A 24,304-nucleotide genomic window follows, 5' to 3' on the forward strand; every position below is an offset into this window, starting at 1 on the left:
GAAGAATCTGTATTGGCATGGAAGAGGCCCAGGCCATCGAAGGGCATATCCTCCACCGACGTACGGGTGTCGTAGGGAAGGGAGGTTGTTCTCAACCAAGAATGACGCCGAAGCGCGACTGCTGACGCCATGGTCTTGGATGAGGCCTCTAGAACAGCAGCATACAGCTTGTCCTCAGGCAGATGGATTAAGAGGTCAGACATCTGTTCCCACAGGGTGTACTGGTATCGACCCATGCAGGCGAGATAGTTTGAAGCTTTCACAGCCAACGCTCCCGTAGAGTAGAAGCGGCGGCCAAAAGCATCCAACTTTTTGCCCTCTTAATCGGAAGGAGCAGAGATTGCGATTTTTTGGACTTGGAGGACGAGGTGACGACTAAGGAATTTGGTTGAGGATGGGTGAGGAGGAACTCTGCCGCAGTTTGCTGAATGCGGTACATGTGGTCCAGCTTTTTACTAGAGACAGGGGCGGACGACGGTTTTTGCCAAGGGGTTTTTGCGGCTTCTAGCAATACTGACGACATTGGGAGCTCAACGACTGAGGATGTATCGAGTTGGACGATATCGTAGAGGGAGTCCGTTGATTGAGGATCTTTTTGAACAATTGAGAAACCCAACGCGTGGGCCATTCTTTTAATTAGGTCGGTGTAGGACGACAAGGTATCTGACTGAGATATAAGAAGGTTTTGGAAGACGTCGGTGGGGGGAGACGAGTTATCCGGCGACGTTGGAGCCTCGGATGGCTCAGTATCGGAACCCGATATCGATGGCTCTGAAGAGTCAGGGTCCCCAGCCGGGGCAGGCTGATGTGGAGACGGAGCAGGCGGCTGGATTGGTGCAGTCGCAGTGACGGCGGACGTTCCCGACAGTGGAACAGCGTCCGGCTGAAGAGGACGAGAGACCGTTGCAGATGGTTGAGATCGCCTCGGAGAACGAGACCTGTGGGAAGATCGACAGGAGTATCTGTCCCAGTCAGTGTATCCCGTATGGCCCAGCCAAGGCATCAGAGGGTGGTACGGACCGTATAGGTAACGGTACTGCCTTTCATCCCAAGTCATCGGTGGCGGCATGCACGATCTTGGGGAACGACTCCTCGACCGAGGACGACGCAGAGAATAAGTTGACGGAAGAGCATACGTGCCCCTTCTGCAGTCAAAGGCGTCGATATTGATGGAGTCAGGTGACAGACGGGGAGGCCGACGCTCCGCACTGGATCTTGAGCATCGATGCCGAGGACCATCGATGTCGGGAGACTCTGAGGCAACCGATGCTGATGAGCTGGATGGACCGGGGGGAACACTCCGCACCCAACTGGTGACTTACGAGTTCCATTTCGTCGGTATCGTACAAGGCTGTCTCCACCTGATGGTCTGGAGAGTCTAGCACAAGTACCGTCGTTTCAGACGCGACCTGGTTCACCGGTATCGATGCCATCGGTGTCGAACCAGTCGGTATCGATGGTGGCGAAAGGGCCGGCGCTGCTGGCACAGAGACCTTCTTAGCAGGCTTCACCGCCTTGGCCACCTTCTGTGTCGCCACTGAGGAATCCGACTTCCTGGCCTTCTTAACAGGAGTGGATGCTGCGGAAGGAACAATCGGTACCTTACGTTTCGGTTTCGACCTCTCGGTATCGGAGACAGACTTAACCTTCGACGTTGACGGCTTCGATGTCGATGCGTCGGTAGCGGAAGACATGGCGATGGAGGAAGTAACTGGCGGGTCAGCCATCGGTTGAAGCGCTTCCTCCAAGAGGAAAACTCGTAAACGTGCCGCTCTGTTCTTCCGAGTTTGGTTGGAAAACTGCGCACAATGTTCACAGGAGTCTGGCTTGTGGGTCTCCCCGAGACAGAAAATACAGTACTTATGGCTGTCTGGAGGAGCCAATTTACTTCCACAAGTACGACGACGGTTGAAAAATCCCCACTTGTTCGACTTTTTTGTCTTCTTCTTCTCCATAGACTGAGGAGAAAAGATCAGCGACAAGGAGGGGGGGGCAGCAGCCCGAAGGCCTGAGGCAATTTTACCTCAGATGACGAAAAACAAAAACTCTCCTTTTTTTTTTGAAACACAAGAAGAGAAAGAGAAACTGAAGAGAAACTGAGGCGAAAAACGAGAGCTAATCACAAAAAAGTGATCCAAAAACAGCGATCCGGCCAGACCTCTCGAAGAAAGGTCTGCTCAGCGCGGCGGTAAGGAAAGAACTGGCGGGATGTCCGTGCCTGCCCTTCTGGGCATGCTCACTGGGGCTCCTGAGCATGCTCAGTTGGGCCAGGCACGAAAATCCTTTCAAGAGAGCTTGCTAGGCACTGGCAGATCCAGCGCAGGCGCACTAGATCCCACTGGTGTGAAGCACAGAGACCACGAAGAAGATCATGAAATGGCTGGGCATTGCGAGCTTTTGTACATAAGTTGCTTCATGTGTTGGTCAAGAACATGTGTACACACCATGATACAGACTGAGGGCTGTTTGTGTACAAAACTATAGTCTTCCCCAGAAAAATAATGACAACTCCTATGAGGCAGTGCAAGAATAGAGAGACACCCATGTATAGTGGTCAGTAGAAGCCTGCTATCTGGGAAGTCTAAATTCAAAATCCCCAGTCTACAAAGGAAATGTGCTGGGTGAACTTGGTCTGGACACACACTCTCAGCCTACTCCACCTCACTGGCTTGTTGTTATTCGTCATCTAAATAGTTCACATTGCTTTCCTACTAAGAAAGACTGGATCATGAGGGCATGAATACAGTGAGAAAGAGGAGGGGAACCCAGCTGCACCCAGGACAGCCCTGGCATAATGAGCCGAAAAAACCACACTGACACTGGCATAATGAGCCGAAAAAAACACACTGTGTGTAGCAAGGCAAAAAGCTCATGCCTTGAATAAAAATGTGCTTTGTATCTCTCCCGTGCGATTGAGGAAACTGGGCAAAGTAAGCTCTCGCTCTTTCCTTCCCTCTCTCCCCAGGGGAGGGGGAGGAACCTCAGCCAATGGAGGGAAGAGAGGTTTGGCTCAGTAGCTCTGCTGTACAATTGAGAGAGCCTGGCAAAGTAAGCTCTCACTCTTGCCCTCCCTCCCTCCCCAAGGGAAGAAGAGAAGGAGAAGCCTCAGCCAATGGAGGGAAGACAGGCTTGGCTCAGTAGCTCTGCTGTGCGACTGAGAGAGCCCAGCAAAGCAAGCTCTCGCTCTTTCCCGCCCCCCCCCCAGGAGGAGGAGCCTCAGTCAATGGATGGAAGAGAGGCTTTGCTCTGTAGCTCCTGTGCGATTGAGAGAGCCTGGCAAAGCAAACTGTGACACTGAAGGAAACAGGAGAGTAGGAGAAGGAAGCAGATCACAGCCAGTTGCTCATGGGCCAGATACAAGCCCTGTGGGGGCCAGATCCAGCCCACGGGCTGCAGGTTTGACACCCCTGCTTTAAATCTTGCAGGAGGGGAGGGAGAGGAGTGGCCACCAGTAGTTGCTGTAGGGGGCGGGGCTTTCCTCACTGGCCAGCTGGCCAACGGCAAGCAGGAGCCCTCAAAATCAGGGGATTTCCCCCCAACCTGGGGACTGGCATCCCTAATTTGTGTATATCTTTTATCTAAATAACGAGTTTATTTTTCTTCCTTCCTTTGAGCACATGCTCAGTCACAGTTGCTAAAGAGGACTTCTCGTAATCACTTCAACAGGTTAAGGGTGATGGTGATCTTGAAAAACCAACTGATGATAAATATTGCCAGCTTATATTTAGAACAGGAATACATCTATCATTCTTGAATGGAAGCTTTCATGTCACAGATTAAAGATTTTTAAAAAATCTTAAATGGGACAGTCATCCACTGCTCCACTTTGGCTGTGGCCCAATGCTGAACCATATTTTGAATTAATTTTTCAAACATATCTTTAACCAAATGAAGAAGCACCCTCCTGACTTGTAAAGCAATCCAGCATATTGCAGAGCAAACAAATACAGCAGGCAAAGAAGAGTGTAATATTGGGGGTGGGGAACATTCAGGCATTGATGCTTACTATGAAAACTGGGGATTACAAACAGGCCCCTAACTTAATCTGAGAAAGTCTGGTGAGTATGATAGGACAAAACACTCGCTCTTCCTGTTCCTCTGGCATTTCCCACTGCCTGAAGCTATTATTTTCCAAGCCAGATCAAATGTTTGTTTTTATTTATTTAAAATCTGTATATAATCTTGCCTCTTAATTTGTTTCTCAGGACAGCATCCAAATAAGCCACAATAAAACAATCAGGAGACTTAAAAGCAGCCAACAAGATGAATCATAAATAAGGTTCCCAATCCCCAGGTCCCAATGGGGGTTCTCCCACTTTTAGGGGCCTGGATCCACCAGCAGGGGCAAACCCACCCCCAAAAAGGGACATCGCCATGCAATATCCCCAACACAATGATGTCACCCAGAAGTGAAGTCATTCCGTCGCCGATGTTAGGGGTTTGAGGGCAAACTCTATGGTTTTCAAAGAGTTTGCCCAAAACTAGCGTGTCACACACACACTAACATCGGTGATGCAATGATGTCACTTCCGGGTGACGTCACTGCTTCTCGCATGGCAGGAGAGGATCCGGGAGCCACCCACTGCTGGGCAGGTAGGACCTGGCAACTCTAGTCATAAAACAAGAATAAAACCATTAATACATCTAGCACCATCCATAAATAGCAGCACACAGCATGAAAGAGAGAAAAACTATTTAAAAAAAACCCTGGAGGTTGGCAAACCTAGGGTGCAAGCAACAAACAATGCCTCCCAAAGCACAGAGGCACCAGTGAGGACCCAGCATTTCATACATAAATCTCATCCTCGCAGTTTTTCCTTGGGAATCCAAGCCAGTGTTCCCATAGGGTTTTGCTGAACTCACTATTTGAATTACAGCTTGCTCCTAAGGTGGCTACCACCAGCCCCTGAGCTTCCATGGTTTGTGTTTTCCATGTTATTCCCCAGCCATTGACAGGAACAGCCTTCCAGTACCAATAACCACACAACAGTAAAAACCAGTCAGAATATTATTCTGTAAGAAAGCAGGTTACTGCCAAAGCTGCCACAAAGTGCTCTCTCCAGGGAATGTGCTCATTTTGAGGGCATGAGCTCTTAGCTGTCTAGGTGCAGAGGCTATGCATTAGCCAAGGAGACAGAACTGAAATGCAAAAACACACCCCTTTTAAAAATCCATGCCACACACCCTAGCTAAATGGAATATCACCATAGAAACCAAGCAAGGGTGATGCTCCATTTCTGAAGACAGCAAAGCGACAGGCTGATCCAATAGGCCTAGGGTGTTGTAATCCAAGATGCAGTGACAGGAAGCCTCAGGAGGGATGCAGGAACTGGGAAAATGATATTTCCCACAAAATATGTTAATGCCCTTTGACCTTCCATCCTTTGCCATCTAATAGCATCTTTTGTAATACAGCTTGCCCTGACAATGTAATCACTACATTGTACCCCTGTTTAGGAATTCACCGCAGGTAGGAATTAACATTGGGGCAGAATCATAGAATCATCGAGTCGGAAGGGACCTACAGGGTCATCTAGTCCAACCCCCTGCACAATGCAGGAAATTCACAAATACCTCCCTCCCTACACCCCCAGTGACCCCTGCTCTATGCCCAGAAGATAAGGAATACAGCTGCTCTCCCAGCCATGATCTCAGCATGTTCACCAGAACATGAACACAGAGCTTAAATATATATGTCTAAATATGGTCCTATATACCCAATCCATACCTCATGGTGGGGAGAAAGAATTTTGTCTTCTGCTCCCACAATAAAGGGACTCAAGGTCACCCAAGAAATTGACTGGCAATAAATTCAGAACGGACAAAGGAAAAATCTTTCCCAGAAAACAAACAATTTATAGGATCTTATGCCACAAGAAGTGGTAATGGTGACTAGTTTAGATGGGTCTGAGAAGGGATTAGATAAATTCATAAAGAACAGGTCCATAAATAACTATTGGCTACAGTGATTCAAGGGACACTGTGTACATAGGCAGTATGCCTATCAGTGCAATCCTATGCAGACTTCAGTCTAAACACAGTGACTTTAGTGGACTTAGAATGGAGCAAATCTGCATAGGATGGCACTGTATGAATGCTAAATGCTATAGGCCATCAACAGAGGACAGCTACTGCCTTCAGGACGAGTTTGTGGGCTTCTACCTGATTGCCCACTGTGGGAAACAGAATGTTGGACTCATATGGACCTTTTGTCTTATACAGGGGTAATAAATACACATTAGTCACCATTTCTAGTATTAATTTTTGTACCAACTAATGTCTCTTGTATCCATGTTTAAATAGCAGCTTGCTATTTTAATACATTACATTAACAGTTGTTAACATGAATAGAGACTATTACGACCTGCCAATGGCTTCAGGTCAATTTGTTTTTTTTAATCAATAGCTTGATAGGAATTATCTAGAAATTAGGTGGGAAGCATTGGGTCTGCACCGTTGAAACTTGCCTCAGCTGTTACAAATTATTACCTACAAATTGTTGTGTTACCTGAAAACTGATCCATAATTCCAAAGCAGGATATAAGCAGGTTTAAAATTCATTCATTATCTTCACACACACAAACACTTTGAATAAACCTGGCCAAGAACCTTTGAATCTCAGACAGCATACTTCTTCATGCTCACGTTCTTTCATATGGAGGGATCCATGAGAGTTAAGAGCGGGTTAGTCCAAGAACCCCTAAGATTGTGAGAACATCCCTCTTTCTAGCATTTAATCCCTGAAACAATTAATTTCTGCTCAACCAGCCTCATGAACCCCCTTTGCTTGTCAACGCAGTTGAAAGGTGTGGAGGTGGGGAGGGTTTTGTGTTGTTGTTTTTTGCAGGCCTGAAAGAATGAAATTCAGTTTCAGGCTTGGGTGGGCCAGCTCAAGGCTGAAAGCAACCAGATCAAAACAAAATGAAGAAAAACAACTAATTATTTATTATTTTTTGTTGTAAATTTAAGAATCTGGCTCCTGTGAATCCAGCTGTCCTATGCTGTAGTCCTAAAGGAGCATGCCTAGGGAAAGCCCACGTCTAAAGGAGTAGGGACAGCTTGGTGTAGTGGTTAAGAACAGTGGACCCTAATCTGGGGAATGGTTTGATTCCCCACTCCTCCATATGTGACCTTGGGTCAGTCACAGTTCTCTCAGAAATCTCTCAGCCCCACCTACCTCACAGGGTATCTGTTGTGGAGAGAGGAAGGGAAGGCGATTGTAAGCCACCCTGAGACTCCTTCGGATAGTGAAGAGCGGGGTATAAAACCAACTATTCTTCTTCTTAACTACAGATATCACCCGACTGGGTCTCTTAGGAAATGACTGCTAGCAACCCATTGAGGCCTGCAGGAGGTGACCCTCCCCCCATCCCAGCAAAAGGCTGAGGTAGGTGTAGCTATTTGTGTGTAGGGAGAGCAGTTGGGATTCTGGTAGGGATAGAAAAAGAAGCAGACTGTCACTACTGTGAATTTCACTGAAGCACCTTGAGGCTACAGGATCTCCAGGGATCTGAAATGGAACAGCAGATCTATTTGCCTTAGAGAAAGGCCTCTTTGCCTCCACCTGTGCTGCAATTGTATGTTGATTTTAAAAAAGCAGTTATACTTGGATTGGTTACCAGCAAAAGGAAACCGGGCTGCCAAAGAACATGGTGGCTAGTCACCATAAAAGTCGACACCAGCCTGAGCATGGAACTATTTTTTTTATTTATTACTTTCGATTTATATCCCGTCTTGCCAAGGCAAACAACTCAAAGAAACAGTACAAGATCGGAAAATGTGGAGAGAGCTGGCCCACAGAATTGCCAAGGATCAAACACGACTGAATGGCTAACAACAACAAATAAAGCAACTGAAATCTCTAGTGCTCTCTCCTCCAAAGAAAACCAACCCATGTAAACTCTGCACCTGGGACGTCTTGCCACTCAAAGAGTGTTGAATGTGTAATGGCATCTTCCAGTCAGAGATCCAATGGTTATTGGGAGGTTGGACCCACCACCCCCTCATAGGAAAAATACCAACATGGTAATATCTGACACTGTCATACTAGTCACACATGCTAAATAATGCATTTCCTGCCCTGCATTTTGCCTCCAATATGTTTTTGTTTGTTTTTTACTGGCCCTGTTTTTATGGATTTTATGCTGTTTGTGTTGCCTGAGGGCTTTATTTATATATTAGTTCTTTGCTTGATATTTTTACAGCTTCTGTCATTGTTTCATTTAGGCTGGTTTTAGTCTATTTTGTAGTATTTGGCAGTTCTGTACAGGCACATAATGGGCTGCTCTCTCCACTGTACTAAACTTCCCCCTTGTTGCCCCCCTAACAAAAAAATTCTGGCCAAGGGCCTGGTAGCGTCACATGTTCATATTCTGCTAGTACCTCTTTCAGAAAGATCTCCCTTGAGTACAAATCCCTTCCACTGAAGTTTTTAAAGTCCCCAGCTCAGATCTCCACTTTCTTTTTCATTTAAGGAAAGGACGGGGGAGGGAGTGGCTGCAGAAGACCAGGTTGAAAAGAAAACAAAACCTGTGCTGACCCCGAGGCTTGTAGTCAAGATAAATGAATTTTAAACAAGTGACTTTCAGCTCAACAGCGCATCTTAATTATACACACACAGATTTATATCAAAGCAGATACAAGAAAGAAAATGTTAAAATGCAATCCTGATGGTGGGACATGAAGTTCAATTATACTTTTAAACAGTTTTTTTTTCCAACTTGCAGAAGATGCAGTTATAAAGGGGAGGCCACACACAACGAGAGGGCCTTCTAAATCCTTTTTCATCTGCTGCCATTTCATGTTGAAAATCTGCAGCCTCCTAGTTGGCTGGCTAAGATTTATAATATATCTGGAAACTGTTGACATTGTGAGTTTGGCAATGCTTCTTTCTGCTACCTTTGGTGGGAATGTTGCTGTTAGGGCTGCCAACTCTGGGGTGGGAAATTCCTGGACATTTGGGGGGTACAGCCTCGGGAGCGTGGGGTTGCGGGGGAGAACCTCAGCCGTGTATGCCATAGTGCCCACCTCGCAAATCAGCCATTCCCTCCACAGGAACTGATCTTTGTGCTCCAGAGACTATTTATAATTCTGGGAGATCTCCAGGCATCCCTCAAAGTATGGCAAAACTATGTAATAGTATGAAGATATGATTTCATCCAAAGGAATTTAAATCCAGGTACCAATGCTGCTGCTGGAACTTTCTTACTGCTTAGGAAAGCAGTAAGTGCATAACATCATTTTTTATTTTTATATTTATTTATTTATTCAGGTATTTCTACCCCGCCCTACCCCGCAAGTAGGTTTCAAGTGCCATAAATCCAGTTTTTCATAAAACAAACTGTGGCCTAAGAACTGTCCAATGAAGGATGGGGGGATCTTTCTGGTTTTTAGCAACAAAGGCCTGAATTATATCTAGGGTTGCCGGGTACACTCTCCTGGCCGGCAGGGGGCTCCTGGCCCACTCCCGGGAGATTGGGAGACTGGAAGTGCTCGTCCCAATGTGTTGACGTCACCCAGAAGTGACATAGGCACATTGGGGATGTCTGGGGGCAAATACCAGAGTATTTGGGCAAACTCTATGGTAAATTCATCCAAATTTACCATAGAGTTTTGCCAAATACCAGAGTGTCGCCCTCAGATGTCCTTGACAGGCCTACGTCACTTCTGGGTGACATCAGCACATTGGGGTGGTCACTTCCAGTTTTACCGTAAGTAGTCCAAAAACATCATTTGGGGTTGGGATTTCCCTCCACTGGCCAGCTGGCCATTGGTGGGGAAGCACCCTCCAAAAGTGGGGGTTCCCCCGCCCCCAGAGGGGGTCTGGGAACCCTAATAATATGGCTGGTAACTCCTTGCTACCCAATTGCGTCATTTGAAGTAAAAGGGTAGGAAATTACATTGCATTCCTAAACAGAGTTACATCTTCTAAGTCAGAAAAGATAAATTATCTATTTTTCTCTACGGTCACTGCAGTCACTGAACACTCAGATAAAAGGCACTGCTCTAGTTCTGTGGTAACACAGACAAAAGCCTGTCAAAATGTCTTCAAACCAATTACAGTAATAAATGGACCCCAAGATGCTGCTGCATTCTTCAGCTTCTTTTGTTGGGGAGAAAGAAACCCCCTCAGATATTAACTTCCAGGAATGCTTACAATCGTGATGAAAGGAGGAACATTCCAGCACCAAATGTAACATTCTCATTAGGTGTCCTTTTTACAATTTAGTCTGCTTTAATATGATTACATTGGCTTGACAAACCCACAAAGGTTGCCAAAGGCTATAAAAAGGCAAAACGACTTCAGGTATCATCAGGACATGGTTAGTCATCCAATCAAAGATACAATCTCACAATGATTTCAGTGGAAAATGCACACCCTTCTCCAAATATGGGACAGAGTGTCAAAGCAGGAACTGGGAGCCCCAGGTCCAACCCACCACTCTGCTATGGAAGCTTGCTTGGTGACCTTGCGCCAGTCACACATTCTCAGCCTAGCCTACTTGTGAGGATAAACTGGAGATGAGGGAAGCTGGAGAAGCTGCTTTGGGTCCCCATTGGGGAGAAAGATGAGTTATAAATGAAGTAAAATTTTAAAAATAAATATAGTGAAAAACATATGAAGCTGGGACTTTTTGCATGCCAAGCATGTGCTCTACCACTAAGCATTCCATTCAGTCCTGCAAGGATTTGCACTCACGTTTGGCTTCCTTTGGTCTGGTACTAACTATTTCTCTTTAATACACAAACCCATTTGCTTTGCTTCCTGTAAAGTTCAAAGCTTCCCTCTGTTTTTGCAATTGGCACTTAAAAATTCACTAATACCTTCTTAACAAGTCTCTCTGTCTCAGACTGTAACATGTCAATACATTGCCTATTTTGCCAAAATTTGATCCACTTGTTTTAGCCATGAGGAGATGTAAGCAGCCATGCAGGACACTGACACCTCGCCCCCAAGCACTAGGGCAGGTGTGGCCAAACTTGCTTAATGTAAAAGCCACATAGAATAAATGTCAGATGTTTGAGAGCCACAAGACATGAACAAATATAACCCACATGTTTTTATTGAAAATATGCAAATTTGCTTTTATTAACATTAAATGAGACTGCCAAAAATAAAAACAAAAGGGGTAAAAACAGATATCAATAATGATAGTTAACTTTTGTTGGGGAGGGAGGGGAGAGACAGAGAGAGAAAGAAAGAAAGAGTGGGCCTACTGGTGGACCTCCTGATGGCACCTGGTATTTTTGGCCACTGTGTGAGTGTTCGACTGGATGGGCCATTGGCCTGATCCAACATTGGCTTCTCTTATGTTCTTATGTTAGAGAAAGCAAATAGATGGGGAGGGAGCGGGGAGGGAGAGGTGGAAAGAAAGCAACTAACTTAAAATGCATCTTCCAGGACCACCACACCGCCACACTGGCTGGCTTGGAGAATGGATTTAAAGAGACAAATGCCTTCTCCAAGCCGGCTGGTGTGTGTGGGGGGTGTCTTTAAGAATGTATTTAAAGTTGCTTTCCTTCTCTGCCCCTGTATAGAAATATTGATTCCTATAAACCCCTGCCTCCCCCTGGAATGTGTCTCGCTGATACCCTGCTGTGTTGATTTCCTGTTGAAGCCAAATAGAGAGGTCCAGATGGCCTCTATTGCCATGCCATAAAAACATTCCTTCACACCTTCATGCTGGAAGCTAGGCCAGCATGTCAGAACCTGCATGTACACTATGGGAGTTGGGGTTTGGGGGATCACATAACTGCAGGTGTGGCCTTCAAGAGTACTGACCATTCAGAAGTTGTACCCATAGCAACCCAACATTGGACACTCTCATGTCTACTCCAATTGGCCCCTGGCCAGGCCTAATTTGGGGATGGGGATTGCAGTATATCTGGTCATTCCCAATGAGAGGAACGCTCTCTTTTTCCTCCTGCTATGCTCTCTGTTGCTCTGTGTCTGTTCACCTGGGATGCTGTGCTGCCATGTGGTCCCTAGCAGAGACAAAAGACTGCTTTGGAGCTGATCACATGGCTGTATGCTTGCACAAAGATGGGACCTAATGGACTATACCAATGGACAATATTGAACTCTTGGATGCTACCCTGATGTTGGTAAATATGCTTCTTACTGTTTAGTTAAGGCAAAACTTGCCTAGGCTTGTTATTTTGAATCCTTGTAGTCTGTGCAAAAAGTTCTGTACTGAATAAAAGATTATTCTTATTTCTAACCTGTCTGATGTTGTACCTGGACTTCAAGCTAAATCTTGCAGCCTAGACCACTGACCAATTATGCTACCTTGGTAAGATTATCTGCACAGCTCTAAGTAGAGTTGCTAATGTGTAAAATCCACATGCCAACTGAGATTCTGGGGATCTCTAATCTCAGGCTGGTGAGGGATTACGCTTAGAGATTCCTGGTGGCTATTGTTTTAGATTCAGAGAGCCTACATCTCTGGGTGATCAAGTAATGTATTGTGCCAGTTTAGAGTTTTCCCTTCCATCCCTGGACTGGCCTGGGGGGGCAGAATCTATACAGCCCCCCCATCTCAAGCCTACCCAGGGAGGGGAACACTGGCTGGGGAAGGGAAGACCGATTGGGGAGGCATACCTCCCTTTCGCTTCCACAGCTGCCCTGCCAGGAGCCACACATTATGTGTAAAAGAGCCACATGTGGCTCCCAAGCCGCAGTCTGGCCACCCCTGCACTAGGGATACCATTCCCTAGGTGAGGTTGGGGGATCCCCTGCTTTCATGGGCTCCTGCCTGCCGCTGGCTAGCAGGAGGAAAGCTCCCCCACCCCGACACTGTACACGATGCGCTGATGTCACCCAGAAATTACATCAGCACACTGGTGACATTGGGGTGCGATGCTCTGCTTTGGGGGCAAAATTCTATGGTTTGAGATCATTTTAACCATAGAGTTTTGCCCAAAAAGCCGAGCATTACCCCTGACACAGCAATATTACTTCTGGGTGACATCTGTGCATTGTGCGACATCCCCACCCCCCCCTGGAACACCCACCCCTGGAACACCCCCCAAATCCCCCCACCAGTACGATGAAGGGACCTGGCAACCCTACCAAATACATACACTGCAAACTTTGTCCTCTCCTGTTCCTGAGATTTGCCCACACGCTTCCAAGCCTATTGTTGCAGTCATATGGACTAGAAAAAAGACATCCATTTAACCAAGACATCAATTTAGCCAGGCCTCAAACAGAGCCAGAGTCTTTTCAGCTCTGGCTGTGGCCTAACAGAACACTCTTCCAAATAAGTTCAGGGCCCTGCAGGATTTGCTTCAATTCCGTAGGGCCGGTAAAATGGCGATATTCCACCAGGCCTTTGGTTGAGGTGGCGGGTGTAGAGTTGCCAGGTCTGGGCTGGAAAATACCTGGAGACTTTGGGGGCAGATCCAGGAGAGGGTGGGGTGTGGGGAGGGGCCTCAGCATAGTACAATGCCATAGAGTCCACCCTTCAAAGCAGCCATTTTCTCCAGGGGAGCTGATCTCTGTCAGCTGGAGATCAGTTGTAAAAGCAGGAGATCTCCAGGCCCCACCTGGAGGCTGGAAACCCTAGGCAGGTGTCTAATTACATCATCCTCCCCTGCTCCACTCTGTTTATACTATTCCATTTGGTGTTAATTATGGTGATTTCTGCCCACTGCCCAATATTTGGTCCATTGCGGGCACACTTACAAGTAGAATTTTAGGAGCACTGTTCGTTTCTTTTGGCCCCCCTGAAGGGGATTTTTTAAATTGCTTTTCTATAAACTACAAAGAAAATAGGAAAGGGAATTTAATATCTACAGGAGAAAGGAAAGTTAACCACTAAAAACCCAAGTAGTGAAGATCATTACATAAACTTATAAAATGATTACCCTAATCTATTGTTAATACAATGAGCTTGAATGTTTAAATCTAGCTAATAATCCCCAAAACCCGATATCAATTACTGTTTAAGGCAATCACAAAAGCATCAAACTTAAATGTAGCTTCTTTGGAGCACTGTTCATCTACGCCTGACTGCCATCTGGTATGCTGTGTTATCTGTTCTGTATAGATTTAATAATTAGAAGTTTTAATTGTTTTATCTGTTTGTTGTAATACACCCTGAGCCCTGCAGTGCAGGGGCAGGCAGGATAAGAAGTCCGATTAAATAAATACGTAAATAAATAAAATTGCCGCTGTCACCCAAAAAGAAAAAGAAGAGGAAGAATGAAAGATGACAGAACAGGAAATGGATTTTTCTCTGGCCATTATCAGATTCAGATTATAGTTGTTATTTGCATGTTTGGCTTAAGACCTTGGGTCAATGAAGCTAATAAATGAAATGGGAAAAAAATGGATTCTGTAGGTTTTCTATGGGATTGTACAACAAATGCAGTTCTGGTGCAAGGGTGGCCAACCTCCAGGTGGGTCTCGAGATCTCCTGGAGTTACAAGTAATCTCCAGACCAGTGTTCCCTCTAAGCTGAGCTAGTGTGAGCTAGCTCACATGTTTTTAGCCTCCGGGTCACACATTTTTGTCTCAGCTCAGGAAGGAAGGCTCCAGAGCAAACTAATTTATGTAGCTGCCGAATCGTTCACTCACAACTTTAATGCCAGTAGCTCACAAAGTAGAATTTTTGCTCACAAGACTCCACACCTTAGAGGGAGCATTGCTCTAGACTACAGAAATTAGTTCTCCTGGAGAAAATGGCTGCTTTGGAGGGTGGACTGTATGACATCGTACCTTGCTGGGGTTGCTCCCCTCCCCAAACCTTGCCCTCCCCAGGCTCTGCACCCAAATCTCCAGGAATTTCATAGCCTGGACTTGGCAACCCTACATGACTGTATCCTGAATTATAACATGCAAACAAGAACCAATCTTGGGTGTTGCTTTTTTTACTATGACAGTGTATTAATAAAAGAGTATAGAATTATTCCCACCTGCCAGCAGCATAACGTTTACAGCCTGCTTCTCTCTAGCACTATGTGGTTTCTGCAAAGCTGATAGGAGCAAGAAAATATAAAGGGCTGGTTTATGACTGAGGCAAGAATAGAGAGCAGGAGCTTGCTGCAGTACCAAGGGGCCAATTCTATCAAGTCGCTAGTCTGACCAGAGCCTCACTGCTAGCACAGTTCCAACTGAGCCCCATTAATGTAATTGACTTTTAATGGCATCTTCGAAGTGGTGATGTTAATGTTCTAAGGGGGGGGAGGGTCAGACAATTGAAATGAAGCCTCACCCTGGCTTCCTCCTTCGAATAACAAGGCACCCCCGAAAAGCCAGAAGTTTATGCAGGGCTGCCCTGTAACAACTACTGAACCATCTCACTTTGGCTCTTATTAGTACTCCCATCCATATTGCAAATGGGGAGCTGTAGCACAGAGAGAGGCTTATCTAAGTCCACATAGTGAGTTCATGAGATTTGTATTGGAGGCTGGTTGATTGATAGCTTGGTCTCTAAGCTATAGGAGCTCCCGTCACCTTAGTTCTCATGATAATTTCCATCAGAGTTGCCCTGACTCCCACACCTAATACTAGGGCTGTGATCACTTCTCTCTCATTTTGAGACCTCCCCTCTTGGTTATGTTTTTTGTTCTGGTTTTCTGATGCAGCTCCTCCTGTAAGAACCTGCACATCCATTAAAATCTTCATCACAGCCCCTTGTCTTGGGGCAGGTAGTGGCCAAGGACAGGGCACCCCTCAGTGATGCTGCCAATCCACAATTGTTCTCTTTGATTTGACACCTTCATTTAGATGTCAAGCAGCCTTCTCCCTTTCCTTTCCCGCCAGTCTGCTTTTTGTAACATGCTGTTTCATTATGGTATTCCCATCACTATGATCGAATGTTTTCTTCATTTGTCTTGATCAACTGCCTCATACTAAGGTCTGAATCTACCGCTTTCAGTATTTTTGTACCAGTTATGTTTATCTACCGCTTTTTAAAAGGGCTGCTGGTTGCTGCTTAATTCTGTTTCAGCTTTATATTTTATACTGGTTATTGGTTAATTCATGTTGTGGGTTCTTCAATTAACTTAGTTTAAATTTTGTTTAATTAATTGGCTTATTTAATTCTGAAACTAGAAAAGCAGAATATAATTTTTTAATAAACAAAACTGGTTTTTTTAAGTTACTATCAACTGAAAAGTGAATAATCCATCACAGGAAAAAAACAAAAAGGCTGCCTGACCTGCTGGATTTAGAATTTGCTTGAAGGCCTTGCATGAACTTGGGCTAGAGTTGCCAACTCCAGTATAGAAAATTCCTGGAGATTTGGGGGCTGTGCATAAGGAGGGCACAGGCAGGGTATGAGGATGGAGATCGGCAAGAGTGTGATCTCACGGTCTGCTCTCAGAAGCTGCCATTTACTCCAGAGGAACTGACTTCTGTGGCCGGGAGATGAATTGTAACTCCAGGAAAACTCCAGGACCAACCTGAAGGCTGGCAACTCTAATTTGGGATGAGTCCCCAAGGAGGTGGTGCAGAATGCGCTACTTCACCCTTTGACATGAGTGGGTCAGAGGGTGCTTGCAGTTCTTCAGCACAACAACCCAACCACACTGAGTGATGAACCCTTTCCATTCTGTAGTGCCTACTAAAAGTGTCTGTGCACCTCAGAAATCTATGGAGTGGAAGTCATTGTGCTGTAGCAGTTAGACTGTCAGAATGCAAATGGGGACACCTGGCTTGAAATCAAACCACCCCACTAGGGTTGCCAGGTCTCCCTGGGGGGTGGGGAAACCCCCACTCGAGAGGCCTGTTCCCCACCGGCCCAAATTGGTGACGTCATCATGTTGGGCACATTACCGGGGGACACTCTATCATTCGAGGGAAAATTCTATGGGTTTCATTCGAATGACTGTGGCCCTGCCCCAACATGCCAGACGTGATGATGTCACTTCCAGGTGGCGTCATTGCGGCGCGTGCACAAAGCGCATGAGAGAGAAGACTCCCAGCCACAGACAGGACTCCCCCCGCTTTCAGGTAATTTCCACTTGGCAACCCTACACCCCACACACCAAAAAAACCCTTTGGTGACCTCAGCCTAATGCACTGCATGGAGAATAAGGGGGGGGGGAACCATATACCCAATCCAAGATTTTTTATGGGGGAGAAATAAATATACTTTCACACTAGAACAACGTTTGAGTCCAGTGGCACCTTTGAAGACCAACAAAGTATAATTCTGGGTATAAGCTTGTGTGTGCATGCACACTTAATCTTGTATCTAATGAAATGTGTATCCACACAAAGGTGTCACTGGACTCAAACTTTGTGCTGTTGCTTCAGACCAACATGGCTACCCACCTGAATCTATACTGTCACACTATTTAGTGGGTTTAAAAGGGCAAAAAGTAACTATAGCTGCAATTCAGAGCCCCTCAAGAATCATCACTTCAAGCCTCCCCCTGTCCACACATCTCTTCACCACATCTTAGGGTTCCCAAGTACTTACCACGATCCGGCGGGGGAAACATGCTCCCCCGCCGGACCATTCCTCCCTGTAACGCACCATGCCCCGCCAGGTACCATCGAGTTTCCAGCCCCATTGCCAGAGCGTTGCCCGGCGTCACTTCCTGGCGATGGCATGGTGCGGCGCGTCTGTTGTCCGCGCAGGAATGATCCTGCGAAGACGTCTGTGTCCCCCGCCAAATCACGGTACGTACTTGGGAAGCCTGCCACATCTGTCTCCCAAACAGTCGTTTCCTCAGCCTCCCCCTGTCCACGTCTGCTTCCTCAAGATTTGACCCCCTCAAGAATTGTTCCTTCCAGCCTCCCCCAGTCCTGACTCTGGGTGCTCTTGGCATGTTGCTATCCCTTCCAAGGCAAGGCCATGAAGGCAGGCAAGCAAACAGCAGCTACTTCTCCTAGTTACCACTATTTCTTGCTCAGCTGCCCAGGCAAATAAGCTACAGTTGCGTCTCATTCATCTACCCTTTCCTCCTGGATGGCAGCTACTGCTGATCCTAGTAGCCAGTTTCTGCTTGCTCATGCAGGTGAGTGAACAGCAGCATGCAGGCCAAAGCAAGGAAGAAGAGTAAGCAGGCTCAATATTTCATGGAGGGGCAATCTTCCCATGGGAGCCTACTGCCACCACCAAAAGAGGGTGCCAGCTGCAGTCTAGGGCTCCCAGGTCCCACATGGCCACCAGCAGGGGATGGGAATGTAGGGTTGATGGATCCAGGTTGGGAAACTCCTGGAGATTTAGGGGTGGAGCCTGGGGAGGACAGGGACCTTACTGGGGTACGCCACTGATCCCACCTTCCAAAGTATTCATTTTCTGCAGGGGAACTGATCTCTGTAGTCTGGAGATAAGCTACAATTCTGGGGGATCTCCAGGTCCCATTTGGAGGCTGGCATCCCTACTGCAACCACTGCTGCTGAGTAGTACCAGGCCCTCCCCAAGGCTGCTCCAGAAACTGATGCTGGCCCTGCCTGTTTCTTAGAAAACACAGAGGAATGGTTTGCCTGTTGGCTTGAACCATGCAGCTACAGTTAAAACATCAATAATAGTGTTTAAGATAATTTGAGAGAGAGAATTTAAACATCAGTTACATCAGACCTCCTATCAATCTGTGGTTCCACCACTTTAGTACCTGCTAATGATTGTTTGTCATAGATGAGATCAGAAGGGGAATCATTTCATCTCTGGAAGGGGCTGACATTTATGGAAACTGACCACTGTTTGTGGAGACAATGGAGCTGGGAAATCTCATCTTACTGGATAGGCATGGTCTTCACAACCCAGAAGTGAAACCATACAACCCTCTGATGTCCAAATGCCTGTCTATTGGCTACTAAGGTCTGGCAGGCCAAGGCTGTCAGAACCCAAAATCCAGGTCAGGTTGTCTGAGACCTTTCTACAGATGTGGGAGAGAGAATCAAAATGGAGCTGTTCTTTGTTCATGTGTGCAGGCTTCTCTCAGACAAAACACACACACCATTTCTGATAGCAGCCTCTCAGGTGCTAGAGTGGAAGCATTACAGTATTAACTTTTAGGTATTTTTCCCCATGTCCCCCCCCCCTTTTCTTACAGTTCATTGAATTACTCGAGGCAGCTGGTTTATCTCTTCTCACAAATGCTGCTTTTCCTAAATCTTCTTACTCTGCACATATCCATTTGAAATGGTATATTCAGCCCTATACAAAAAGTAGTTCATGAGACAGCTCACCTCTCACCACCATCTCTTCTCCCTGGCCCCAGATAAGGAAGCCTGGGATTCTTACATTGCTAATAAATAGAGAAGAAACCACTTGCAAAAGCTAGTATGAGGGATAAAAGAGAGTCAAACCAAACCCTTTGGAAATTCTGCATGAGATTCATGAGCACATTTTTATGCAAAGCTGTTAAGTATGGAATAAGGCAGTTGTTGCGATAGACAGATGCATCAATGGATTCAAATTCCTGCCCAGTTTTTGAACTCCCTTGAGATGGACACTGAGAGTGGAAGACTGCTCTAAAAATTGCTACTAAGTGTTATTGATAAACTAGTGAAATGATGGTAATGCATATAGAAACCTAATTATAAAAATGGGCTGTGGATGGATCCAAAAGTGTAAGTCCCCACTTGTCTTCTTTCAGAGAAGTGCTGTTGGGGAAACTCACATGTCCCAAGGAACACACAAGTTTCCCCAGACAGCACTCCCAGCACTATTCCTGGCTGCAGGCTGAAGCCCCTTATTGATATGCACCACTGGTCTCGTATTAATTGAGCACTGACTCAGGAATTGAAGAGAACCCACAACTCACTTGCAATTGTGTTATGTCTGATACAGGGTGGAGACTCAGACCCAGCCTGTGTACCCCTGTAAGATGTGAAAAGCGGTAGCTGATAGGGCAGATCGGGCAGACCCTGAGCAAACTGCAAGGGTCTCAGTTGTTCAAGAGAGAAAACAGCTTAGAGCTGTCCTTTGAGACAAACATGTAGAGTATGCTCAACTGTGCCGCACTATATTGAGGGGTAATGCAGCAATTTAAGAATAAAGTGAAGGCTCATCTACAGTTATGGGAAGGCTTCCACTTCTGCAGGCTAATTGGCCTGATCTAGCGGGTCCTCAGCTTTTCCAGCCATGTTTTTTTTAAAAAAGAGAGAGAGAAAGAGATGGAGAGAGAGAGCACTAAAACATGCAAGACCAAAGCCTTGATTAATGAGCATCTGGTGTTATCAGCATAGCTAAGGACCCTCCTGCTAGGAGGAAACAGACCTCCCCGCCTCAATTTTTTTTCTAGGCAGCTAAACTGCAGAATTTACAGGCAACGGCTCTGCAATAATGTCACAGGTGAAATGCCAATATCTTTTTCCTGCTTTCATTTAATGAAAGGGCGAGGGTGGAAAAAAGAGACACAGAAGCTGTTAACAGGCACAGAACACAAAAATCAGCAGGGGAGGCAAAGAGGAAAAATGCTTCTGTCAGGTTTCCTCCCTCCCACTGGAGAGGTAGCTTCTCTCTTTGCCCTTTGCTGCATAATGACTATTTATTTATCTGCTCCCAGACCAGGTAGCTACATCTTTGTTTTCCTCTAGAACAAAAACATCAGCAGTCTGACTGTTGCTTCCTCTTTGCCTACTTGAACTTGTTGCAAGAGCAACAAAAAGGAAGTGAGCAGAGAAAGAACACTGAAGGGAAGACTTGCAAAAATCACCTGGCCTCCCCAATCATGACTGGCTAAGGAGGAATTTTGCATCTCCTTCCCCACAGCAACTGCTGAGTATTAAACCCACTCTAACTCCATGGATTGCTCATACCTCTGCGAGCATGGCTGCCACCATTACCCATTACACTGACTGTAACCCCACCACTAAAAGTGCTTCAGCATTTGAACCTAGGCAACTCCCATTTCTTCTGCAACTAGCACAAATGAGCCTCCTCATGACCCTCTTTGTGGCAGACTCTCTGGTCTTAGATGTAAGGCATAATGGAAAAAACCCAGTACTTTCTGGTACTCAACAGCAAAAATAAATAAATCATTCAGATTCAATTTTTGGGAGCCAGCATCAAGTTTTTGTAACTGGATGGATTTACGCCCTCCCCATCCCCTAGTGATGTTTGGCTTCTTTTTATCCTAACTTCCTCCAGAGTTTGAGATGTTTGTCCACTCATTTCACCCTTTTAACACCCCTCTGAAGAAGCTAAGGATAAGGTAGAGTGTGACCCAGTGAACCTTATGGCAGAGCAATGATCTGAACCTGGGCCTGCTAGTCTTAATTTGACACTAACCACTGCACCACACTGACTCTAGCAGAACTCGGAATTCCCTCCCCCATGCACAATCCAGACTTGTTCTACTGCCAAATTTGCCAGCCCTCAACTGCATATTTGCAAAAGGGGCCCCAAGTATGGTTGATAAGTACACAATACTTCAGCCTTGCAGATTTACAGCCTGGTTGGTGTCTGGGTGGGAAACCTCCTGGTAATCATATGTAAATTGCCAATATTTCTACAGTGGAAGGAAGGTGCAAAAGCAATAATATGTCCAAACGCCAAATATGTCCCCACTATACAGATCAAAAAGTCCATGGGAAGGGTGGGGATGGGGATGTAGAACCAAGGTAGAGTTTTCTGTAAAACCCAGAGAAACCCCTAGGTTTGCAAAAATAACTAAAAATATCAAAAGAATTGGGAAGGGGAACCTAAAATGCATAAAGTAAAGGTAAAGGTTTCCCTTGCATGAAAGCCAGTTGAGTCCGACTCTAGGGGGCGGTGCTCATCTCCGTTTCCAAGCTGAAGAGCCTGTGCTGTCCGAAGACAATTCCATGGTCATGTGGCCGGCATGACTAAACACCGAGGCACACGGAATGCTATTTCCTTCCCACAAAAGCGGTACCTATTCATCTACTTGCAATTTCTTGCTTTCAAACTGCTAGGTTGGCAGGAGTTGGGGCCAGAGACGGGAGCTCACTAGGGTCTCAAACTGCTGAACTACAGACCTTCTGGTCTGCAGCTCAGCATCTTAACCTCTGAGCTAGCCTTTAATTAATTAATTAATTTTATTAAATTCTATTGTAAACCACCCTCCCCCAAAGGACAGGGCTCAGGGCGGTGCACAACAGTATTGTATAATACATCATTAAAAGCCAATTAAAACCAACAAAACACAGCAAATAGCCTAACAGATGGCACTAAAAATTCTAATGGTGCCACTGCTTCACAGGGAGGCACTGGGTGGGAATACCAAGAAGATGGAACCATCGCTGTCCTCAACCAAATGCCTGGTGGAACATCTCTGCTCTACAGGCCCTGTGGAACTGCATCAAGTCCCACAGGGCACGAATGTTATTTGGCAGAAAGTGGAAAATGCTCTGGCTCTGATCAAGAACAGTTGGATATCTCTTGGGTCAGGAATCAGCAAATGAGTCCCAAAGATATGGAGGTCCCAGACTTTTAAGGGCCTTGAAAGTCTACACCAAGAAGTTGAACCTGTTCCAGTACTCCCATGGGAAGCCAGTGCAGCTCATGCAGCACAGGATGGATGTGTGCTGTATGCGGAATTCCCATTTTGTACCACCTGGAGTTTCCAGGTCAGCTTCAAAGATAGGCCCAGGTAGAATGAGTTATAGTAGTCCAGTCTGGAGGTGACTGTTGCATGGATTACTGTAGCTAGATCGGGGCAAGACAGGTAGGGGCCAGTTGCCTGACCTGGTGCAGTTGAAAGAATGCCAGTCTAGCAACCTTAGTGACCTGGCCCTCCATTGTTAGGGAGGCATCCAGAATCAGACCCAGACTCTTAATAGCTGGTGCCAATCTCAAGGGCACACCGCCAAGAGCCGGGAATTGACACCCCAAACTGGAATCTCTCCACCCCAGCCACAGAACCTCCATCTCAGAACGATTCAGTCTCAGCCAATTCTGTTTCAGCCATCCCACCACAGCCTCCAACCCCTCAGCCAGATTTACTGCGGTAGTATCCAGCCCGCCACCCATCAACAGATAAAGCTGGGTGTCATCAGCGCACTGGTGACCCCCCAGCCCGAATCTCCGTACCAGTTGGGCAAGGGGGTCATATAGATGTGGAATAATACTGAAGAGAGGATTGCCCCCTGAGGGACCCCACATGCCAGGGAGTACCTAGGTGACATCCTGTCCCCCAGCACCACCCTCTGTCCCTGACCTTGAAGACCGTAGAAAGATGACAGAGATCTTGTGAGATTCCCTCACAAGGTTTTGGTCATCATTGACCAAATGATGCATTGCTGAGGGTCTTCAGTGGTAACTGAAAAAGACATTGCTGATCACATGGTCAGTGGAGTCTTTGGCAGTAGCTGAAAGCTGGAAGTGTGTTGTGTCTACTTTTACTCCTGAACCATGGCCAACATGTCACATGTGCTTCCAATCCCAAACCACCACTGATCATTTGACATTGTGTGTGTGGGATCTTCAGTGGCAGTAAGACATATTTTCAGTCTCAATCACCACTGGTCACCTGGCTGCCAGTCCACACGGTACAAAGCTAAGGGCCAGCAGTGGAAGAAAAAATGGGACTTCTCAACTCCTAGAAGCCAGTGTCAGTCTCCTGCTTGTCTACAACATCGAAAATCTCATAGATGCTCTCCTATCACCTTGCTAGATTCAAACCAACCAACAGAAATGAATCTTCAATTGAACAGCAGTTAATTAAAATGCATCTGCCATTTTTTTCTTCTTCAAAATGTATTAAGTTTGGTGGACAATAACCAAAACCCATGATTTATTTTCTAATTAACCAGTACTAATGTTTGAGTATGACAGACTGAATGTTAATGATTATGTTTCAATGACCTACATAAATATAAGGTTTTACCTTGAAGGAAAGAGACAGAGTGGGAAAGTTTCCAAGGGAGTTTAAAATAATTGCAAGCACTGCTTAGAAAAGCCCAGGCTGCGGTCACACGGCACAGAAGCCACGGTAGAGATACACACGTCAGCCGGAGTATTCGGGCGTGATCTCACGGCACATCTGGGAAGCGTAGCGCTTCCGTGGCACAACAGAGGCTTCCCGGCAAAGACGCGCGGCAAAAAAATTGTACCTCGGAGGTACTAGTATCCGGAAACCGCAGGGCAAGGGCGGGCGCGTGATCGCGTTGCCGGCGGAGTCCCGTGGCATCCGGCGCCCGCCCAAGTCCCGTCGGATATTTTTTCCGTCACCAGAAGTTGCGCAACAGCAGTGTAGCGCGCATGCGCAAGAGTGCAAAAGCGAAAGCTACGCAACCCCGAAGCCGGAGAAACGCGACCCGTCCAGCAGTCCCCATGAAGCGAGCATCCAAATCCCATCACCAAGCGCCCCCACAGCGAGTCACGAGCAGGGAGACCCCCCCGCCACCAGCAGCAACCCCTCCCGCCACCCGTGG

At 46.4% G+C, this 24,304-nt stretch overlaps 1 protein-coding gene across 1 annotated transcript in view; it reads right to left on the reverse strand.

The window, feature by feature from the left end:
- The window catches only part of CACNA1B (calcium channel, voltage-dependent, N type, alpha 1B subunit), a 562,801-nt gene that overhangs the window by 507,101 nt on the left and 31,396 nt on the right, over nt 1–24,304 (reverse strand). The gene's annotated exons all lie outside the window — the stretch shown is intronic.

Source organism: Gekko japonicus, unplaced genomic scaffold (genome assembly GCF_001447785.1).
Source record: "Gekko japonicus isolate JY-2015 unplaced genomic scaffold, Gekko_japonicus_V1.1 scaffold40, whole genome shotgun sequence".
Classification (NCBI taxonomy): Eukaryota; Metazoa; Chordata; class Lepidosauria; order Squamata; family Gekkonidae; genus Gekko; species Gekko japonicus.